The 24677-nt window shown below is 37.7% G+C and overlaps 1 long non-coding RNA gene across 1 annotated transcript in view; it reads left to right on the forward strand.

Annotated features, from left to right (window-relative positions):
- The window catches only part of LOC125110066 (uncharacterized), a 123428-nt gene that overhangs the window by 49371 nt on the left and 49380 nt on the right, over positions 1–24677 (forward strand). The window contains exon 2 of the long non-coding RNA XR_007130440.1: positions 2594–2673. This is a non-coding gene — a long non-coding RNA (uncharacterized LOC125110066). The remainder of the gene's footprint in view (positions 1–2593; positions 2674–24677) is intronic.

The following is a 24677-nucleotide window of genomic DNA, read 5'->3' on the forward strand; positions in this document are numbered from 1 at the left end:
GCGTTGGGAAAGGCAGGTGCAGGTCCGGCTAGGGAGAGGAGAGAGCCTCCTCACCGGGGTGGGGGCTCAATCTCCTCCCGGGTTTCGGCATTTGTAAGGTTTTATAGGCGAGATAAACACGACACCAGGCGAAGTGGGTGCAAGGCAAGATTTATTAAAGGCACTCTCCCGCGAGTTTCAGGGCTCAGGAGAAGGGGAGCCAGGAAAGTTGCGCCAGGAGGAGATGGGCACCCTCGGGAGAGGTTCCTGGACTCCGGAAAGGGGAGTGGGGGAAGTCGCACTGGGAGGGAGTTGGCGGGGGTCTTTTATCTGTTTCCTGCATGGGTATCGGGTTACCTATGGAGACGTGACCTGGGCATACATCCTTTTGGCCGGAGAGTCAAGGGTGAAGGAAAGGGGTGGGGGAGGAGGATGGAAGATGGCGGGACCTGGTGGTCATTTCTATTGTTCCTTCTGCACTCCCAGAGCCCCTCGACCCAACAATGCCTCCATCAGAAAGGATGAATACCCAACTTTTGTATCAACATGGACAGGACTGGAAGAGATTACGCTGAGTGAAATAAGTCAAGCAGAGAGAGTCAATTATCATATGGTTTCACTTATTTGTGGAACATAACAAATAGCATGGAAGACAAGGGGAGATGGAGAGGAGAAGGGAGTTGAGGGAAATTGGAGGGGGAGGTGAACCGTGAGAGACTATGGACTTTGAAAAACAACCTGAGGGTTTTGAAGGGGTGGGGGGTGGGAGGTTGTGGGAGCCAGTTGGTGGGTATTATGGAGGGCACGTATTGCATGGAGCACTGAGTGTGGTACAAAAACAATGAATTCTGTTACACTGAAAAGAAATTTAAAAAATAAAAATTAAAAAAAAAAAAGAGATACCACATGTTTTTAAGGGGCTAAAATATTACATCAGGAAAAATACAAATCAAATAAATCCAGGGGGAAAATTAGTTGGAATTTTAGAGGCAAGGGAATCCATATATATTTATAGAATGTGAGAGAGAGATGTAGTTTGGGGCCTCTCAATAATTAAAGTAAAAGTTTAAGAATAACTGAAATATTTTATTAAAAGAGTATGTAGAGTATGTTCCTTTGTGAAAAGAACATGTAAGTTGAAATGCTTGATGTTGAGTGTTTTATAAGTAGGCTAGAAATAAAACAAGGGGGTCTCTAATAAGGGCAAATAATAGTGGCCTAAGAAATAGAGCAAGTCGTTGCTGGCCCTGGTAGTGGGAAATGTATCATGGGCCACATATATACACTTTCACATGGATTTCTAGGGAAGGTTAGATTTCAGATAAGTTTACTATCATGGTAAGAATATTCCAGATAGGTGCAAGAACAAGAGTTGAATTAAGAGGTACTACACATTTTATACACAAACCAGAGTGGGTAAATCAGTAACTGATGCTGTGACATAAGTAAAATAATCAGCTGTAATACCATCTCTTTCTCATTCCATAAATTCTATTTAAATATGGAAAGAGAACAGGGTTGATACAGGCTTAACCTACATAAGGGCTATTATGATGCTGTCTTCATAGAGAAATTCCCAGTTCAATATAAAGACAGGATTGAAGCATTCTGAGGTTTCAAGAAAACTTTCCATACATAGCGTGCTTAGTATTGACTGGGAAATAGATGCAAAACTTAGTCTTTTCATGATCCTCTTTAATGTCAGCCTTATAGTTAATAACCATCTAACTGGACTTTTTCTGGTGTCCAGTGAGAAATGGAAATATTTGATGGACCCAAGCAGTTATGTTATCACTACATGAAAGACTAGTTTATTCTTAAAATGTGTACAGTTTATCTATAATAAACCAAAGTTCATAAAGCATTAAAAGAAAGAATCTTGTATACTAAGATCAGGCAGACTGCCAGGTGTTTAAAACCCAAAGTAAAATTGTTAGTAACACTTACATGGAAACACTTTGAGCATAGTCAAAGAAGACCCTCTAGCAATGTAAACTTAGATAAGATGTTAAATCTGAATTACAAGTCTTTGCCTGAGTATACTGGTTTTGAAGTATCTTCATTGTTTGCTTCTTTTTCATGGGATGTTAAACATTCAGAACAATTTACGAAGTCATAAACCTGAAAGATTTCTTTTCAGCTTAAACTAAGTCAAGACAATCTTTATTTTTATTTGTCTAGTCCATACCACTAAAATCAGTTTATCATTGACTGAAGTGACCATAGTTATTCCCGCTGGGGTATCATTATAATGATCCTTTTTTATTTTTATTTCCTACTTTACTGTTTTGCTAAAATCAATATTTGAGGCTTCATTAAATTGACAGCTAAGTCTGAAATGTGTTTGCTATCGTTCAAAATGCAAATGACTATTTGGTGCTTTTAGTTCCAAAAAAAGTAAACATGTCAGGGATATTATGACTGTATATGTTTATTTTGAAATTTTCTACTCAGCAGGTTCCTTTATACTTCTGTAGATAAATCTTTTATATAAACATAAATTAGAAAATATTTCTTGATTTAATTTGTTACCATTATGTTTTGAAAAAGTAAAATGAGAAGATACTCAATCCTGAAGATATATGAATTATGGTTTTGTTTTGTTTTTTAACAGAGTCATGCACATTCCCTGATTTTGTTCTCAGCTTCCCTGCTATCTACGTGAATTTGATCAAGGAATGTTAAGAATACAAGGTGAGAATCTGCCTTATTTGTCACTTTCTACATTAATAGGATTTTGTGACTGAGTGACCTTGTTAATACAGCAATATGATTTCTGCCATATCATCAGTAACAATCTTCATAGGAAAAACTAGCATAGAAAAAAAAATGGTTCATTTCACTCCATTTTTTTCTCTTACTTTAACAAAAGCAAACAACTTCCATTATGTCCTAATGCAACAACCACCATAAAAAAAAATCTACTTTGAATGTTGAAAACATAACATGTTGAAATAGAAGGCTGAAAACTTGCTGTCTGACAACACAATCATATGCAGACATTTGGATCTTTGGCAAAATGTTTTAAAAAAAAAAAAAAGTGACATATTTTCTACCAGAGATAGAAAAATGGAATTAGGAGACCTCTAAAAGACCTCTAAAGATTACTACAAAAAATGAGTTGTATTAAGATGACTAAAAGTCATTTTCTTTCTTCTTTAAATCTTTGAACCCAGGTGATGTATGTCAGTTTCTGTTAATCCTATACTATCACATCAGTCAATTCTGCCTCCATGATTTAGTATTAAAGAGGCTGTCTCTTAACCAAGAGTGTGCGAAAGCAGACAATTTGCTAAAGGGAGATTAAGAATCCCAGTAATTTATCCTAATGGGCAGCTAGGAATTTTGGCTCTTCAAAGGGATAAGTAAACTTTACTGGGGATGTTCAACATGTGTTTCACTTGCTCAAGTCTGATTTTCCCTTTCCTTACCACCAGATCCCTATGCTCTCTGGAAACTTTCTACAAATAAAACATTTGCCTCTTACTTCTACTCTTTTAGGTAATTCATTACTTGTCAGGAGTCATTCATTTCTCCATCTAAAGGTTCTTTATCTTTGCTAGCATCTTTAGGTCAACCTTATCTTCAATTCCTACTCTGCTCATGTAACCTCATTATTTGTGCCATCCTTTCTTCTCCACCTGTTTTTTAAAGTATAATTGACACACAATGTTATTTTCAGGTGTACAACATAGTGATTCAACCACTGTATACATTATGTTTTGCTCATAGCAAGTGTAGTTTCCATCTGTGGCTGTACAACACTATTGAATACCAACTGGCTATACTCCCTAGGCTGTACTTTTCATCCCCATTATGTATTCATCCCATGGTTGCAAGCCTGTTTCTCCCTCTGCCCCCCAGCAACCACCAGTTTGTTCAGGGTACTTGTGAGTCTGTTTCTGATTTATTTAGGTTCCACATGTATGTGAAGTTATATGGTCTTTGTCTTTCTCTGACCTAATTAATTAGCATAGTATCTTCTAGATCCTTCTTTGCTGTCACAAATGGAAAGGTCTTCGTTGTTTATTGTGGCTGATTAATAGTCTGTTGTATATGTACACCACATATTCTTTCTCCATTCTTCAATCAGGGGACATTTAGTTTGCTTCTATAACTCCGTTATTGTAAATGATGCTGTAAAAAATATAGGGGTGCATATATTTATTCAAATTAGTGATTTTCTTTTGGTAGATACCATCCTTTCATCCTGAGAGTAAATCCCACTTGATTATAGTGAATGATGCTTTTAATACATTATTGATTGTGCTTTGCTGTTACTTTGTTGAGGGTTTTTCTTTTTTTCTTTTTAAAGATTTTATTTATTTATTTGACAGACAGAGGTCACAAGTAGACAGAGAGAGAGAGAGGAGGAAGCAGGCTCTCTGCTGAGCAGAGATCCCAATGCGGGGCTTGATCCCAGGACCCTGGGATCTGACCTGAATAGAAGGCAGAGGCTTACTTAACCCACTGAGCCACCCAGGTGCCTCGAGGGTTTTTATTTCCATCTTCATTGAGGATATTGGCCTGTAGGTTTTTCTGTAGTGGCTTTGGTTTTGGTATCCAGGTAATGCTGGTTTCATTGAATGTATTAGGAAGATTTCCTTCCTTTTCTATTTTCTGGAATAAAGGAATAGCTATTAAGGAGAATAGCTTAAAGAGAATAATTTAAGAAGAATAGCTATCAACTCTTCTCTGTTTTGTAGTAGTCACAGGTGAAGGCATCTGGTCCTGAAGGTGTTTTTTTTTTTTTATTACTGATTCAATTTTGTTACTAGTAATCCATCTGTTAGGATTATTTATTTCCTCTTGATTCAGTTTTGAAAGATTATGTTACTAGGAATTTATCGTTTTCTTCTAGGGTGTCCATTTGTTGGCATGTAATTTCACATACTAGTCTCTTATACTCCTTTGTATTTCTGTGGTGTCCATTGTTACTTCTTTCATTTTTTGTTTTATTTATTTGAATCCTTCTTTTTCCTTGACAAGTCTTGCGCTAAAGGTTTTTTTTTTTTTTTTTTTTTTTTTAAGAAACGGCTCTTGGTTTCATGACCTTGTCTCTATTTTATTTCTACTTTATTTTCTTCCTCCGATAACTTTAGGCTTTGTTTATTCTTATTTTCTGTTTACATTAGGTATAAGTTTAGATTGTTTGCTATTTTGTTTCTTGAGATAGGAATATACTGCTATAAATTTCCCTCTTAGGACTAATTTTGCTGCATCCCAGAGATTTTGATCCACTGTGTTTCCATTTTTATTTATCTCCATGTATTTTTAAATTTCCTCTTTGATTTCTTCATTGACCCACTGGTTGTTTAACCTCCACATGTTTGTGTTTTTTCCAGTTTTTTTCTTGTAATTCATTTTTAATTTCATACTACTGTGGCCAGAAAACATGCCTGATGTTTCATTCATATTAAATTTATTAAGATTTATTTTGTGGCCTATTGTGATCTATCCTGGAGAGTGTTCCATGTGCACTTGAAAAGAATATGTATTCTGTTGTAGGATGGAATGCTCTATACATATCTGTTAAGTCTATTTGGTCTAATGCATCATTCAAAGACACTGTTTCCTCATTGATTTTGTGTCTGACCAATCTATCCAGTCATGTAAGTGGGACATGAAAGTACCCTCTTATTATTGTATTACTGTCAATTCTCCCTTTATGTTTGTTAGTATTTGCTTTATGTACTTAGGTGTTCCGATGTTGGGTGTGTAGATATTTAAAGTTATTACATTCTCTTTTTGGATTGATCCCTCTATCATTATGTAAGTCCTTTCTTTGTCTCATTACAGTCTTTATTTTAAAGTCTGTATATCAGATGTAGCATTGATACCCTGGGCTGTTTGTCTATATGTGTCTCTAAGTTTGAAGTGAGAGTATAGGCCACATAGATAGGGTGACAGGATTAAAAAAAAAAAAGAAAGAAAAAAGACCTATGTCTTTTGGAGTGTTTAGTCCATTTATATCTTATAATTATCAATTAGTATGCATTTATTGCCATTTTGTTCATAGTTTCCTAGTTTTCTTCTGTGCTCTTATTATCCTGCTCTCTTTCATCATGATTGTTGACTTTCTTTAGTGTTATGCTTAGCTTTCTATTTTTTTTTTTGTATGTCTATTATTGGTTCTCCATTACCAGGAGGTTCACATGTAACATCCTAAGAACCTAGGGTTTATATGAAATTCATGGTTACTTAAGTTTTAACAAATTCTTAAAGAACTTCACTTTTGCTCTCCCTCTTCACATTCTATGTATATGTTCTCATGCTTTACATATTTTTATTATTTGAATACCCTTACCTGGATGTAATTGATTTTACTCCTTTTGTCTTTAACCTTCATACTAGCTTTATAGGTGATTGCTTTACTACCTTTACTGCACATTTGCTTTTACTCAGGAAATTTTTTCCTTTCCTAATTTTTTCTAAGTAAGGCCTTTTCTTTTTAGCTTAAAGTCCCTTTAATATTTCCTGTGATGCCAGTTTAGCAGTGAATTCTTTTAACTTTTGCTTGTCTGGAAAACTCTTTATCTCTCCCTCAATTCTGAAAGAGGTTGTAAGTTTTATCCTTTTAGCATTTTGAATATATCATGCCACTCTCTTTAGGCCTGCATAGTTCCTGCTGAAAAATCAGCTGATACTCTTATGGGGGGTGTTGCCTTTGTATGTAACTAGTTGTTTTTCTCTTACTGCTTTTAAAATTCTTTCTTAATCTTTGATTTCTGACATTTTAAATTATTATGTGTCATACTGTGATGCTCCTTTTGGTTCATTCTCTTTGCTTCCTGAACTTAGCTGAAGATTTGCCTAACACGCAAAAAGAAATACACATCTATTATTTCTTCTGCCCCTTTACCTCTGTTTTCTCTTTCTGGAACCCCTATAATACAAATGTTTGCTTGCTTGATGTCTGATACATCCCTTAATCTGCCTTCATTTTTTAAAATTCTTTTTTCTTTTCACCTTGGTTGCTTTCCAGTATTCTGTCTTCCATACTTCTGCATCCTTTAATCTCTTTATTCCCTCTCATGCATTTTTCCATCTCTTTGTTGAAGTTCTCAGTTCATCTGCTTTCTCTCCAATCTGGTGATTATTTTAATGAACCTTACTTTTTATCAATAGATTGCCTTTTTTTTTTTCTGAAGTTTATCTTCTTTCAGGGTCTTATGTGTGCCTGGTTACTCTGTATGGATTACTGGAGTTGAAGTGGGCACACACTGGGGATGTTCCAGGGTATTCTGTACTGGAATGCCCTGGCAACATCTGGAACCAAAGTGAAATGGGCCTGAAGTGTTTCAGAGTGCTTTGCACCGGTGTCAGCTTGGTGAGATGGCTGGAGCTATAATAAGTACAGACCCAGTGTGTACCACAGTAGAGTGGCTGGGACTGGTGTGGGTTAGGAGTTTGGGGCTCACTGACTACCTACTCCTTTACACTATCAAGATGGTGGTGAAATGTAAACTATGGAATTTACCAATCCCTCCAACCTGGAAAGAGTTCCCAGATCTCACCTGCCATTTGATAGAGCTCTAGTCTAGTTGCTCTTATAAACCATGGCTTTTTATGTGTGTGTGTACCCCTGGGCAGAGGAACCTTCTCAGTGTCTCTCTGTACCATCCCTGCCACTGAAGTTCTCAGTGTCAGAGTTTAGGTTCACTCTGTTACCATGTCTCTCTTGCCATTCTCTATGTGGTCTATTTTTGTTGTGCAGAAGCTGGTTTAGTCATACCTCAGTTATTCTTCAAGAAGAATTGTTCCCTAAATAGGTATATATATGTGTATATGGAGGGCTTGAGTTCAGGATCTTCCTACATCTCACACCCTCAGATATATCTACCTTGGCTTTGTTGAAGCTTACCTAAGCTTCTACACCATCCTTTTGCCCTCAGAGCAGTTGCTCCAAACTGCTTGAGAGGTGGCTAGCTATTCACAGTAACAGCAAAACCTAAATGTATCTGCCTAAAAGAGAATGATGTACCAGATATCAGTCTGTTAAAAGCTTCCACAATTTGTTTTAGAAGACTTAGGCTTAATTTACTTTTCTTTTGCTCTTTTGAGCAGGCCTCAAGCATCTCAGTGTAATGACCATAAGGCTAACATAGATCACTTCTATTTTATGAGGTCATGAAGGACATGCAGGATTAGTCTGTTAGGGTTGCCTTAAACAACATAAATTTATTGCCTCATAGTTCTGGAGGCTAGAAATCTAAAACTGAGGTGTCAAGAGGGTAGGTTCCTTCCTGTGTTCCCTCTCAATCTCTTTGTATCATCTTTTATATGTGTCTCTTATGGACTGAATTGTGCCCCCTACCAATTCTTATGTTAAAACTCTAACATATGGTATAGCTATATTTGGAGATAGGCCCTAAAAGGAGGTAATTAAGGTTAAATGAGGTCCTAAGTGTAGAGCCTTAATCTGATAGGATGGTGTCCTTACAAGAAGAGTAAGAGAGAGATCTCTATCATTCTCTGCAGAAGAGCATACAGAAGAAAACCTGTGTGAGGACACAATGAGAAGATGGCCATCTACAAGCCAGTATGCAAGGTCTCACCAGACACCAACCCTGATGGCATGTTTACTTTAACTTTTAGGCTACAGATTTGTAAGAAGGTAATTTTCAGCTATTTAAGCTACTCATTTTCTGATTATTTTATTGTGGTAGCCCCAGCAGACCGATAGTGTGTCCAAATTTCCTTTTGTAGTAAGGACACCAGTCATATTGGGTTATGGCTCATCCTAATTCCCTCATTTTAACTGTAAAGACTTTACAGCCAAATAATGTTCCCTTTTGAGGTATTTTGGGGGTTAGGACTCTAACATATCTTTGGAGGGGGTAGCACAATTTAACCCATAACACACACCAAATCTGAAGCAAGCCTCTAGCTGTTTAGGGAACTCTGTATTTGGAAAAAGTTTAACTTTGGAGACTGGAATAAGACTACTGAAAAGATCTCTGCCATAGTTGACCCGAATCATATGAAAAGACACGAACAAAAGCCTAATTTGGAAAACTATATTAACAATACCAATACCCAACATATTTCTTCTCATTTTACACAAAGTGTCAACTTTTCCACAGCCAGGTAATAGACACTACCTTAACCCCCGACATGGAAACTAATGAATAAGCAATGGAATAAATGAGTGAATCTCATGAGTAATGAAAATCCCATTCTCTGTGGATAACGGCTGAACTCAATCCCACCCCCGCACTGCTGAAAGAACAGTGGAATTTCCTCCTTCATGTAATCCAAAACAAAGGACTATTATATCAACTGACACTCCTGGCAATTCTTCATGATATACACAATTCCTCTTATGCCCACAGTAACCTCACACAGGACATAGATTCTCAGTGGATGCAGTACATCGTCCCACATCATCCCCAAGGCACTAAACAAGAGGGGAAGGTTTAAAAAAATGTACTCTTTTTGCATTTAAAGCATAGATGAATATATAGCACAAAACAGATATATAGAATATCTATGGTGTTGAAAAACACACACAGCATTTATAACCCCTAGCAATGGCGCCTTTTAAACATCAAATTTAAACCCCTGAACACCTGCTCCCTCCCTCACCTTAAATAGCCTGTGGCCTGTTCGGGTCCCTTTTCCTCACTATCTTTATTCAGGCTGAACATTTTAAAGGAGGTCAATATTGAATGCCTTAAATGGAAGTTCTTCTATTATATTTAAATGTATGTTTACATATAATTAATGGTGGTAGGATAAGTTGGAAGATAGGAAAATAAATCTAAAGTTTTAGGACATACCTTCAATGGAACATGAGTTTGAGGAGAAAATGATGAAGTTCTATTTCAGTATTAGAAAAAGATTTTGTTTATAAATATTATATATCACTATGTATGTTTTAATATGTAATATTAAAACATCAAAATATTTTAATTATGTCAATGACAGTTGTGATATGCCCATGGAAAAGCAAATTATAAAGAGAGGACAAGGCCTTTCAACATCTTCATTGAGAATATTACAAAACTCATAAACCCTTCACAACTGCCATTCACTCCTAGGAAGGAAACAAAATAATATCCAATTCTAAGCAGGTAGCAATGCAGTAAAGTTGCCAAAATTTGAGTAAGGTCATGTCACTTTTTTTTGTCACTTTTCAAAAAAACAAAAAATTTAAGAAAACACATCTTAATAACTTTTTAAGCCCTCCATTTGCTAGTTTGTTTTTTCTTTAAAGGAAACAGGTTTCTGATTTCCCACAAACAAGACTTAGGAATCAAGCCATTTAGCCTCAATCTTAATTAAGCCTAAGAAGAAGAGCCTGTGGCTTTTAAAAAATCTAAATGGTTCATCATGAGCCACTCTGTCTGTCAGCTGTCACTTGGTCCAGGAATGAGCAGTGAATAAGGTTGTTTAAAGCTCAGATGCCGTGGCAAGTGCATCTGTCTTCCCAGGCAGCTCTAATCCTGCTTGGTCCACTGGCTCTACCTTTATGAGTTCTTTTGATTGATAATTGAGAGAATAAATCTTTGAAGAACTTACGGGAATGCAAAAATATATATATTAAGATTTCAGTAATAAAATACCTACCAAAGTACTTTTATGCAGTCTCCTTTCAGCTCTTGGACATTTAGTGCATTGTGCTAGAAAAGGATTTGGAATGAGGATTCAATTATACAGTTTCTGTTTTTCTGCCATTAGGCAATTTCAAATTTTTCTTTCCTTTTTTTAATGTGGTTTTTTTTTTTTTCCAAATTTTTATTTTCTGTCCCAAATTAGGAGTTATTTATGTTGGGTTAGGGACTGAGGTGGGGGCAGGAGTCACATCACAGCCTTAATAGAAATTACTTTTATATAAGTGGAAAACTACAAGGAGAATTCAAAGGATTGGTCTGAGAAACATTAGATCTGATAGGAAAAGGTTATTATCCTGGAAGAAAAAAGAAGACTTAATGAAAGCACTATTTTGAGGAAATCAGTAATTAAATACTCTTGCTTTAGAATCCTAAGCAGCTCCTGGAAAAGAAGGACCTCTAGAGGCTTAGGGTCAGGGTTTGAATAGACCTTCCCATTTCCTAAGTCAGGTTACAAATGTATCTGAACTTATTTTTCATGTTTTCCTTACAGGATCCCCCTACCTTAAAAGAGACAGGTTTGTTGTTGTTGCTGTTGTTAAGATTTTATTTATTTATTTCACAGGGAGATAGGGAGCCAAAAAACACAAGGAGAGGGAATGGCAGAGAGAGAGAGGAAAAGGCAGGCTCCCCACTGAGCAGGGAATTCAGTGTGGGCCTCCATCCCAGGCCCCTGGGATCATGACATGAGCTGAAGGCAGATGCTTAACCATCTGAGCCACCCAGGCATCCCATACAAGAGGTAGTTTTATTCAAGTATCCCCATTATCTCCAAAAGAGCCATATAATATCAAACCCAATACTAATAACAATATTGACAATAACCATAATTTACTAAGCATCCACTACATGGCAACAACCATTCTAAGTAAGCACTTTATATTTACTAATTCTCAAAATAATAATATAAAGTGATCACAGTGATAAACACTTTATATTTTAAGAAACCAAACTCAAGAGGAGTCAGACACTCTATTTAGAATCAAATGCTGTAAGTGGCAGAACTTGAAATCTTATCAAATCACATCCACAGTCTGTGTTTGGTCTCCTCACCCTCTAAGTGCAAATATGATGGAAAAATAGTGTTAAGTATGAAGATGTTAATAGCCAAATGATTTATAGTAATGAATGTGAGCTTATTCAAAGGTATAAATATATATGAATTATTAAATGAAACTATGGTAGATGTACTTGATGAAATAAAATAAATGCATAATTAATGTGGAAAATGCTTATTATTATAATGTTAAATTTAAAAAAATCCACATGAGGGGCACCTGGGTGGCTCAGTGCATTTTAAAGCCTCTGCCTTCGGCTCAGGTCATGATCCCAGGGTCCTGAGATCGAGTCCCACATCGGGCTCTCTGCTCAGCAGGGAGCCTGCTTCCTCCTCTCTCTCTGCCTGCCTCTCTGCCTACTTGCGATCTCTGTCAAATAAATAGATAAAATCTTAAAAAAGAAAAAATCCACATGATACAAACTTGATTGAAACCATGCTTTTAAAATGCCCAGACTAAATCTGGAATCAACTCTACTAAAACATCCACAGGGCTGGGAGGGGATGGTATAATAAGAAGTAATTTTGGTGGTTGTTTCTATCTTAAATGTATTTATGTTTTCTTTAATAAGAATGTATTATTCTTACCTTCATTACTTAAAAAATATCTTTATTTATTCCAAACAGAGATCATTTGCAGCCTAAAGTTAAATCCTGCCATACAAAATCATCCTCTAATGAAACTCTCTGCACACTTCCTGACCTCTCCTTTCTGTCTAGCTTTCCTCTGTGTGTCAGTGCCTACCAACAGTCTCATTGTCTCTAAGATCCTTGTTCTGGCTCCCTCTTCTCATGGCAGTTTTTTGCCTTGACACACTTTTGGCTTTTATATAGCCTGAAATTGTTCCTTTTCTGTTTCAAGCTTGTTTTATTTCGTAAGGTATAATTCAGTGTCTTATGAACCTCCATAACATGCCAGTGGTTCAATTAGTGGAAACCTTAAGACTGTTCTTCCTAGGAGAGCTGTCACACTGTCTCCCTCTCTTTGGAGTCAAAAACAAGAGAATCAGGCCTGGAATTCACATAAAAAAGGAGACTTATTCCTACAAAATATTTAGTGCTATTAAAAGCTGTATACACTAGAATAAGTAACCAAGTGATGTTTAGGATTTACCACACGGGCAAGTGTGACTAGTAAAAGTTTGCTCGATGGATACAGTCTTTGGTGAAGGTCATACTTATGCCAAAATGATATCTGAAGAGTTGTTTTCCATTTTCAAGAATTGCTTGATGTTCTACTCCTTGAAACAAGAGTTTTTTCCCTTTGGAACATAAATGCAATTTACAATAATTTCTAAGTCATAATATTTGTGAATAATATGAATCTGTATGAAAAGTAAAGAGAACCCTCCCAGGAAAGATGATTTTGCCTTATGTAGGTACCTCTGGAGGTAACAGGAGATGACCTGAAAACTTGGGAACATAAGCCCTTTTAAAATCGGTATAGTTCTCAAATATTACCTCCTTTCATTTACTTCTCTGTAAGAAAATAAAACTTCAGCTTTTCAGCCCTACCCATATATCAAAAGATACTTGAAAACGATACTCTGTTTTATCCTTCTTAGTGTCTGCTAGAAACTGGAATTGTGCTTATTACATAGCAAATACCCAATAAATACTCACTGCATGTGTGAATGAATAAATGTTTACCTTCTATTGGCCCATGTAGGCAAATCTTGAGCCTCAGCAGGAACTAAAAGTGCAAAAGAAACTTTTCCTCCAGGAAAGAAAACAGTGACAAGTTCACTGCATTTCTTGCAAAATCTATCAGGTAATTTCATGTTTCTTCTATGTGAGCCCATACAGAAATCACACATGTATGTCCATATACAGATTAATCATTTCACTGAGCTTTAAGAATGTTATGACTGAGGGCCAGTTCCATTCCTTCCACCTGATAGATAATAAAGGAAGATCATTTAAACATCAGCAGGGAAGATTGGCAAGTGTGTGTGTGGAGGGGGTAAGTGTGTTCTAATTTCAAGATTGTTTAAATATTCTAGTATTTCATGGGTATGAAATACTGAGTTTCTGAATTTCAGGGCACATATCCCCTGGATTAAGTTCCACAATCGGAGTTAGCTCTCTATACTTTCTTATTCACAGGGAACAAGTCAGCCTAAAGACTGCTTTTTTTTTTTTTAAACTCCAGGAAAGATATTTTCCAAACAAAAAAGAAAAAAAAAAACAAATACTAAATTTCAAATGTCGAGAAAAAAATCAGGGTATACAGTGGAGTGATTTTATAATCTACTATCTATATTGGGATACAATTGTTCTAGAAAAAATTAGGTAGAACTGATTGGAAAAATGGGTATGAACAGGGATTTCCCTAGGAAAATCCATGTGTAGTTACCATTTCAGGCACCACCAATGACTCCTTGTATGACCTGAGGCAAATTATCATTATGCTCTATATTTCACTTCACCTGGGGAAAATTATTTATGTCTTCAGTAAACACTTGAACACCTACTGTGTTCGGCATGATGCCTTCCTTCAAGGTGAAAATGAAACCATTTTAAGTTCAGGATTCTAATTTCAGAAAAATTATCAGGTAATTTAGTAAATGGGAGCTAGTCCTACACATTGAAACCATGTCATTCACCAATTTAATATTTAGGTTTCAGTAGTTGCTGTGTGTTCAAAAATTTATAACGTAATTTCTAATTTTGCTGATGCAAGAGGCTTGAGGATGTATATGAAGGGTGGCGTGGAAAAGCAATATTACAGTTAGTAAGTCAAGCTGACTGCTCATCAACTCTGTATCTGCAGTTCAGTGGGAATTTGCTTTGACCATCATTTATGACCTTGAGGGAACAGTAAGGCCTGCTGATATTTGTGAATTCAGAGATTTAGTCTCATGACAATCCTTTTCAGCATATCAAGGATCAACTATGTATAATATATCCACCTCCCTTTCCCTATTCTCTGCAAAGCTCACTGTTGGCTCATTCAGAAAAGCTTATTGATTCATTCATTCATTCATTCCTAACATAAAAACACCTTTATATTTAAACATATTCTAGTAAGGTAATATCATAATGTAGATGAGCCTATCAGAACAATTTTTAATCCTCATTGTAGGTGAAAAGGTCATATTCTTAAAAAGCACAGGCACAGGGAAGGACAGATGGATAAAGTAGAAAATGGAATCCTAAGAACAATGAGGACTCATTTTGCTTGTTACAGTCTGGCCTAGGGAAAAGCGAAAATCGGGAATACTGAGTAATCATGTCTGTAATTATTTCACATTGAGCAATAGAAAATGCCAAATACCTTTAGCACTTGGGTTTCAACATTTCCTTATTACATGAAAACCATGAAATACTTCTTCCAGGTCACACAGGGTCCCATTAGTGTAAATGAGCAAAAGCATCTATCTTTCCTTTCCACATTTCTCTTACACAACACTCTACCGAAATCTCTGCCTAGTTACTTAATGAAAAAAATCTTTGCTGAGTTAATATTGTGTATCAGGGACTGTGTTTGGGTCTGTTGATTGTTGGCTTTCTTAGAGCATCTACAAAAATCCTGTTGATCAGGCAAAGCTGAACTTATTAGATGTACTACAGCAAGGGAGAAAACTATATTGATAATCTCAGTATCTCAAAGAAGTAGTTAGGGAAAGATATTCATAGGGTTTTGTGGACTGGACTCAAATGGTGTTTGTCCTTGACAGTGGGAGGTTTTTGGAATTGGACAAAATGCCTAATACAATTTTTTAAGATTAGTGGATATATAAATTTAAAGGTTTTTAAGACTTATTTATTTGTGAGAGAAAGTGAGCATGGGGAATGTGGTAGAGGGCCAAAGGGAGAGAGAGAGAGTCCTAAGCACACTCTGCTGAACGCAGAGTACAACACGGGGCTCAATCACATGACCCTGAGATCATGACCTGAGCCAAAACTAAGAGTCAGGCACTTAACTGGCTGGGCCACCCAGGCACCCCTCAATTTAAGGTTCTTTTTTTTTTTTTAAAGATTTTATTTATTTATTTGACAGAGATCACAAGTAGGCAGAGAGGCAGGCAGAGAGAGAGAGGAAGGGAAGCAGGCTCCCTGCTGAGCAGAGAGCCTGATGCGGGGCTCGATCCCAGGACCCTGAGACCATGACCTGAGCTGAAGGCAGAGGCTTAACCCACTGAGCCCTCCAGGCGCCCCTCAATTTAAGGTCTTGATGAGAAAATGGTTGTCTGATAAATGGGTCGTATGCCCAAGTGAGAAGGATGCTGTCCAATAAGATAACTGTTTTCCCCAATGAGCAAATTAGTTTCCTAAATAAAATGGTTTGCCAGAATTTCCTGAAACAGTTTTTTATCAGTTTACATTTTAATTTTTATAGGAAGTCATACTGACAGGTGGTCTCACTTCTCAGTTATGCAGATATAAATTTGAGTAAGACATATTTCTGATCTCAAGAAAATTGTGCTCTAGTGTGGTTGATGAAACATGTAAACAAGTAATTTTAGTTGGAGGGGCACCTAGCTAGCTCAGTCAGTAGAGCATAGTAGAACATACTCTTGATCTTGGCGTCATGTGTTCAAGCCCTATGTTGGGCCTAGAGCTCACTTAAAAAGTAATAATTTGGGTTGGAGAGAAGGGGACAGATATATTACAGAGAGAAGGTTAAAAGGACTTAATTGCCCTTTGGATCTGGGCAGTAAAAAAGGAGGAATCTAGAATGTTTTCCTTCTTACTTGGGTGTTTTGACAAATAATGGCAATGCTGAATAAGATAGAAAATATGGGGGAAAATAGGTGGAGGAGAAAGATAAAGAATGCTGTCCATCCTAGACAGGCTGATGCTGAGATGCCTTGGAATAATGATGATAAGTAGGTGGTTGGCTATACACGGATCAGTGTTTGGGGGAGAGACTTGTAGCAAGGCATTACATGTAAATATCGTTCAGCCAGGCTGGTAGCAGAATCCATGGACACAGACGAGATTAACCAGTGAATGTGCAGAGTAAAAAGAAAAACAAAGATGAAACCCTAGGTAACTTCAGGATTTAAGAGACAAAAGAAGAGACCCCAGTCAAAGAGATAAACAAGGCTAATGCAGAAATCAAAACACTAAAGAATTTTAAATAAGAGGGAGAGTCAAAAGTATCAAATGCTACAATGTTGTTGCTAAGACATAGGTTAGAAGGAGCCATTTGATAATTGGAGTGTTAAGAGTGACTTGTGTATTAATCATTACAGTGGACCAGAAGAACAGTAGAAGTTTCTCTTTCTCTTCTAGTTGTACTCCTTAAACTTTCTACTGTTTTAAAACAACAAGGGAAGATAACCATTTTCATGACAATGAACTTCTAACCCTTCTCAGAATCATTGACTTAAATACTGCAGTGTAATGGGTATTTGTTAATCTTTTTGTCTAACTGAATTCTTTCTTCTGTTTGGGGAATCTTGATCTTAGGAAGCTCAGTGGGAAGCAGGTCCCAACTCTCATTACAGAAGAGGAAAATCTCAGGTACTGTCTTTTCCATCCTGCCTTGGGGCTCAGACATGATCCATGATCCACATTCCATCGATCATTTACAGGAACCCACTTTGACTCAGGAGTTAATGATGCCAAGAATCAGAAACCTTGTAGGAGTCTGTCTCTGGAAGCAAGAGTACTTACAGGCAGATTGGGTTCCTGGCTCAACAGCTGGGACCATTGAAAAGTCAGCTGTTTCATGGCAGCAGGAGTCCTTTCCTTGCCAGAGCAATTTTGTGCTGTGTTGGCTCTGTAGTAACAGAAGCAACAGCTGACACTTACTGAGCACTCACTCTGTGCCAGGTACTGTCCTGAGAATTTTTTTTTGTCCTAGGGTGCAGGGTTTCTCAATCTGAGCACTATTCACATTTTGAGCTAGATACTTGCAGGGGTGTGTGTGTGTGTGTGTGTGTGTGTGTGATGGGGGTGGCTGTCCTGTGTATTGTAGGGTGTTTAGTAGCATCCTTGGTCTCTACCTACTAGATGCCAGCAGCACCCTACTGCCAATAAAAATGTGACAATAAACAATGTCTCTAGACATTGTTAAACACCCCCTGAAGGGCAAAATAGCCCTTTCTTCAGAATCACTGCACTAAGTCATTTGATATTTACAACCAACCTAAGGAGCAACCCAAGCTAGATTCTTCAGGCCTCCAGAAGATTCATTTTAAACTCCTTTCAGTAAATCTGGTAATGGGGTCTAAATCAGTTTTTGTCAAAATCTGTTAATTCTGGTTTCTGTCTTTCGCAAACTTAGGCCCACCTGCAAGAATTTTTCATTCCTCTTTATTGTCACTGGAATCTCACATTAGTTCCTCCCTTCCCTTGGACATCAAATCCCTGGTCTTACATAATCAGAACACTGATGTTAATGAGCTATTCCTGCACAGGAGTTAGAGCTTGGGAAAGAGAAGAGATTTTCTCTGTTTCTCCTATCCATTAAGGCCATTTCTAAGCTTAATTAGCTCTCTGGAATGACAATGGGGCCAGTGCCTCTGCAGCCCTCATAAAAGCATTATCAGTAAAATAGAAGGCTCTACTGTCCCCTTTTAATGAGGCAATTTCATACCCTATTTTCCAAATAGTAGGTCAGGGAAAGTCTTCCTCTTAAATTTGTTGATGGCAGGTAATTGGGTAGTTAGTTCATCTCTTGACTGAAATCTCCCCTGGAGAGCCTACTTTGTTCTTTGAACACTCACTTTCTCCTAGGGCATCACCTTGGTGAGTACCTACCAACCTCTCAGAATCTTTTTTTTTTTTTTTTTAAGATTTTATTTATTCATTTGACAGAGATCACAAGTAGGCAGAGAGGCAGGCGGGTGGAGGGGGTGGAGAGCAGGCTCCCTGCTGAGCAGAGAGCCCAACTTGGGGCTTGATGCGGGGTTCAATCCCAGGATTCTAAGATCATCACCTGAGCTGAAGGCAGAGGCTTTAACCCACTGAGCCACCCAGGTGCCCCTCAGAATCTCTTGATAGGGAATAAAATCAGACCTATTGTGGTAGGCTGGCTATCACATTCCAACACAGTGTGCCCAAACATCTTCCAGGAACTTTTATTTTTATTAGGACGTAGGACAGTGTAGTTAGCTCAGCACATGGGCTTATAATCCTGCCTCGGCTTCTTCTGCCTCATTGGCTTTGGAGAGTTTACCCAACCTCTCAGAGTCTCCATCACCCCATTCTTAAAATAGAGGGAAGCATTCAGAGTTCGCTGTAAGAATGAAATGAGAATATGAATATGGGAATATAGCATATGTGCAGCAAATGGTAATTGTTATTATTGTTACTATAATATTATTGTATTGTTATTATCATGATAATTAGTTGTGTCCCATTTCCCTAGCTTACAGATATTTGCTTGTCATTTCTTTTTCCTTATATGTGCCTACATATAATCTGACACAAATTTTCCAAATTCTGATTACTGGGACCACCCAGTGTGTGATTTAAATGCATCGTTGACTGAGCTTCGGACTTTATTTTTGCTGCTGTCTTCCCAAATTGTAGAGAGCTTTCACAAACATCATCTCATTTGATATTGAAACTATGCAACTACACAAGGACACAGGGGTCATAGAGGATAAATTCATAATGCAGAAAGGACTTGAGCATGAATGTCTTCAAGGCCTGTTGGTATCTGTTCAGGTGCTCTTCCCTGATACCTCATGGACCAATACAATGTCTCATATTTAAAAAAAAAATAATGTTCTGTTTTTCATTTTATGTTAAATGAGGGTGAAGTAGAGGATCAAGCAGTGTTTATGCCGCCTCTAACCATCTATGAACTCACAGAGCAGGTTCAAGTGAGCTCTAACATAGACCAGGTAAGAGGAAAATCAGAACCACATGGAGCTAAATCTCAAAAACCTTCAAGGACACTGGGCCATGCTGCTGGCATGGCTGTCTGACACTACTCTTTACAATTAGTGATATCAAATGACTTCTGCCTTCACTGCTGTTCAACTCAGTCTACCACTGAGACTGGCTTTTCTTATCTGATTCCAATCAACATTAACTTTCTAATTTCAGCCATCACTGTCTACTGTGTAGGACACTTTGTTTCTGTGTAGGATGTTTGTTTCTGGTTGTCTTAACCCTGGACTGGCTCCCACTCTTCACCTACTCACCATCACTCAACTCCCAGAGACCCTAAAACTACCCACAAATTTCTGAGAACTCTAAGAGTTGGTCTTTGTTTTCCTAGCCTCTGGAAACTCACTAATAGAACTCTGATTCTAGATTTTGTTTCTATCCATAGGTTTCCTGAATTTTCTTGATTTCCTGGTATGGATTCTCCTGTGCAACCCAAGAGTCATTGTGTTAAGATACCCTAATCAGTCAATCTTAGATAGACTATAGCTATCACTAAGTTTGAGTATCTACAGAGATATAAACTGCCCACTTGAGGGAATACAGTGCCTTTAGAAAGATTGCTAAAAGTAGATAAGGAGCTCCACCTATAAACAATAAAAATAGTAAAGAAATAGCTGATTGTCATCCCTTTATGGGGAGCCAAGAACCATGGACCAGAGAATACAACTGTAAGATTTTTGTGAAATTTCTAGAACCTTTGTAACTTTCCTGGTAATGCTATTTTTGCTATTACCATCTGTTTCCCCATAGTGATTAGCACTAACCTTCTTAAAATAAAAATGGTCTGTGTGCTTATCTTCAGGACATTAAGAAAGAAGAAGGCAGAAATACAGCTTCTCATTCTGTAAGCAGGCTTGCAAGGATCAAGAATCAAAGAGGTGGAGGGGCATTAGCAATTTCCAGAGAGAAAAGGGTTGAGTTCTTGAAGCCAACAGAAAAGGAAGGGGAAAAAAGTACTATCAAGTAAGGGACTCAGGACTAGATAGCAGAAAAGTTCTTTGTGTGATTTCCTCAAAATTTAAAGGGAAAGGCAAAGAATCTAGTTTAATTAAATTATCTCCAAAAAAGAAAGTTTTGAGGTCTTGTATCACCTGAGTGAGTAAAAATGTCCACTAATCAAAAGAGGTGAGAAAGAAAACATTAGCAAATCATGTGTTTGATAAAAGATTTGTATCCAGAATTTACAAAGAACAATTCTCAAATCTCAATAATGGGGAAAAAAATTCAACCAATCTTTCATCAAAAAGAAGATACATAGTAAATAAACACATTAAAAAAGTACTCAAGACACTAAGGGAAGGTAAGTTAAAACAATGAAATACACCTATGAGAATATCTTAAAAGACTGACTACCCAATGTTGATAAGGGTATGGAGAAAGTGGAAGTCTCAAACACTACTGATGGTAATGTAAAATGACATGATTCCTTTGGAAAACAACTTGGTAGTTTAAGTGTGTATCTATCCTGTGTTTCAGATCTCTTCTGCTCCTGGGAGTTTATCCAAGTGAAATAAAAAGATGTTCATAAAAATACTTATATACAAATGTTCATAGAAACTTTATTTGTAATAGGTAAAAACTGGAAACTAACCAAATATCCATTGACAGGTGAATGGATAAACGTGGTATATCCATACAATGGAACACTGCTTAGCAACAAAAAGAATAAATTTTCATATATAAAAAAATGTGGATGGGTCTCTTAAAGTAATTATAATAAGGAATACCAAAAAAGGGACATACTTTATGATGCCATGATTCAATTTTCATAAAAACTCAAAAAGGCACACTAATCACTAGTGACGGAAAGCAGATCGGTTTCCTGGGGAAATGGCAGGGCAGAGATTGTAAAGAAGAGCAGAGAACTATGGGTATGATGGATATACTCATTATCTAGATTTTGATGATGGTTTCATCATTATTTGTCATAAGTTATATCCTACACTTTAAATATATAGTTTATTTATAGTTTACTTATAGAACTCTAAGTACAACTATAACTCAATAAAGTTATTAACAAGTATCAGATGGGTTGCTTAGGCTGAGAGAGGATATAAAAATCCCCAGAAGCTTAACAGGCAGTCTTCTGGCTGCATGTTATTTTTGCCAAGTTATAGTGTTCAAATACTACTGTCCCTCTAACAAGTGGTTGGAATTTTAAGGAAAATATGTCTAGTCTAAAACTTTAACCACAGGAGGAACTCAAAAAACCTTGCTATGTCCTTTTGGAATTTACTCCAACACAACAGAATGGGAAACAAATTCTACCTTCAGTAAAACTCAGATGTTCATAACCCCAAGCCAAAAGTAACCCAACTTTAGAGCCAACAGCCATATAGTGGCTCAGAACAAAACCCTTGGGGCCAAATTGCCTACTAAATTCAGAATCTAGCACTGCCATTTTATAGCTACATAACTTGGGCAAGTGACTTTGTGCTCAGTTTCCTTGTTTGTAAAATGGGAAGAATATTAGGTATATATTTATATAGGTATATAAGAAGATATATATAATAATATATATATGTTACATATATATACACTATATATAGGAAGAATATTAGGATAAATATATATGCATATATATATATGATTGTTGTGTTATTGAAATGAGTTTTATTTGCAGAGGGCTTAGGCCTGTACTAGCATACAGTAAACAGCACATAAGCTTTTGTTAAGCAAATAAAATAATGTAGAAAGATCTATTCTAAACAAAATGTGTAATGATGAGGATAATAAAAATGAATTCTATGCAGGAAGGATGACTAGGGTGGTAAGGCTAAAAATACATGGGGCTTATCTGAAAGTCCCTATAGTAAGAATTAGACATTTACTTACCTCTTCCCCACCCTCACTCTTGTTGGGAGATGACTTGGCTTATTTTCTAGAAAAATTAAACCAGAGAGGCTCTGGAGGCAAAGATACTAGGTTTCAATTGGGCAAGGATGAGGAGATGGTAGAGTAAGAGGATCCTGAGCGCACCTTATCCTACAGACACACCAGAGCAATAACTATATCCATTGTTCTGAAAATGCCATGAAGATTGGCAGGATAGATCTTCCATGGCTAACTGTAAGGAGAAGGCCATATGGGGAAAAGGAGGGGTAGCAACACAGTTAGGATCCCAACCCTCAGCACAACCAACTACAAACAAGAGGGACATCACAAGCATGGAGGAGCAAAGGGATCAGAACCCATACCAAAAAAAAAAAAAAAAAAGAACCCATACCAAGCAACCCTGGCTTGGGGACCTGCACGGGTGAAAGAAGTCCCCATAGTGTCTGGATTTGTAAAACAGTGGTTTTAACTCTGGGAGTTTAAAAATCAGCAGGTCTTAGGGTGCGTGGGTGGCTTGGTCAGTTAAGCACCTGCCTTTGGCTCAGGTCATGATCCCAGGGGCCTGAGACTGAGCCCCACATCAGGCTCCCTGCTCAGTGAGGAGCCTGCTCTCCCTCTCTGTGCTGTTCCCTCTGCTCATGCTCACTCTCTGTCAAATAAAATCTTTCAGAAAAATCAGTAGTAGGGTGCCTGGGTGGATCAGTTTGTTAACCAAGAGACAGCCTTTGGCTCAGGTCATGATCCTGGAGTCCCAGGATCGAGTTCTGTATTGGGATCCCTAATCAGCAGGCAGGCTGCTTCTCCCTCCAACCCTCCCCCCGCCATGGTCTCTCTCTCTCTCTCTCAAATAAATAAAATCTTTGAATTTAAAAAAAAATCCTAACTCCATGAGAACAGAAAGAAGACAGGAAACCAAGTCCCTACACTTAAAGAGTCAACAGGCTAAATAACTCAACCTGAGACACAGCATGGACACAGCAGTTTGAAAAGCACCTATGATATACTTGGACATTCCTTGACTAATTTTATGACATATGCCAGAGGGGCAGGGATCTGAAGATTTCTCCAGGAATAAGAATGCTAGTGAGCACTATTTTTCTTGCCTTGCCCCAGCAATGATAGCCAGACGCTTGACGGAGCCTGTTCTAACACTTTCCATTCGCACTGCTATGACCACATGCTGCCCCACTCAACCCTCTTGGCTTAGCAGTCACCCCTTCAAAGCAGCTTTTGCCCTACCATACCTGGCAGGCAGCCCTGGTGGGGACTGGTGTCTTTCCAAAGTGACTCTTCCCATAGGGAGAGAGGGGTGATAACGGCACATACCAGTGCACCCACAGGTCCTGTAATGAGGCCTCTTAGGTAGCTGAACAGTGAGCAAATCCTGCCCTTCCATATGCCTGCAGTCGTCACAGAGGCTAATGACAGACAGCAGGCTGAGTACTGGCCCCAACCACCAGCATGTCCATGGTGGCTACAGCCAGGCCTCTCAATAGCACCAGGAGCAAACCCTGCTCAGTGCAGCTACAGCAGATGTACCAGGTCATTAAGCTAGCTCAGTCGCCATAGGAGGGTGCACACAGCCTACACAAGGGATGTCTCTGGAGCACCTCATTCTTGTGAGGGTTGTCCTCCAGGGCACCACAGGATATCTTCCACATAAAGCCACTACTTTTAAGACCAGATGCCAGAGATGACATAATACAGAGAAAGAAACAGAGTTAGACAAAATGAGGAGACAGAAGAATATGTCCAAAATGGAAGAACAAGACAAAAATCTCAGAGAGTTCAAATTAATGGTCATAAAGATACTCACTGGTCTTTAGAAAAAAAGTGGATGATTCAGTGAGAACTTCAACAAGGAGAGAGAAAATATGAAAAAAAAATCAGAGTAGAAGAATTCAGTAACTGAAATATAAAATGCACTATAGGAAATCAATAGCAGATTAGAGGATGTATAAAATCAATCTGTAAGATGAGGTAATATGAAAACAAGCTTAAGAACAAAAAGAATAATGAAATGATAACAGATTAAGGGAGCTCTGTGACATCATCACACCTCATAACATATTATGGGGATCCTAGTAAAAGGGGCAGAAAAGTTATTTGAAGAAATGATAGCAGAAAACTTCTCTACTGCAGGGAAGGAAATATACATACAGGTCCAGGAAGTACAGAGAACCCCAAACTAAATGAATACAATAATACTTAGACACATAGAATTTTACTGGCAAAAATTAATGATAGAGAACCTTAAAAGCAACAAGAGAAAGGCAGAGAGTTACATACAAGGGAAACCCCATAAGGCCATCTGCTGATTTTTTTTTTTTGGTAGA

The sequence above is a fragment of the Lutra lutra genome, chromosome 9 (assembly GCF_902655055.1).
Source record: "Lutra lutra chromosome 9, mLutLut1.2, whole genome shotgun sequence".
NCBI lineage: Eukaryota > Metazoa > Chordata > Mammalia > Carnivora > Mustelidae > Lutra > Lutra lutra.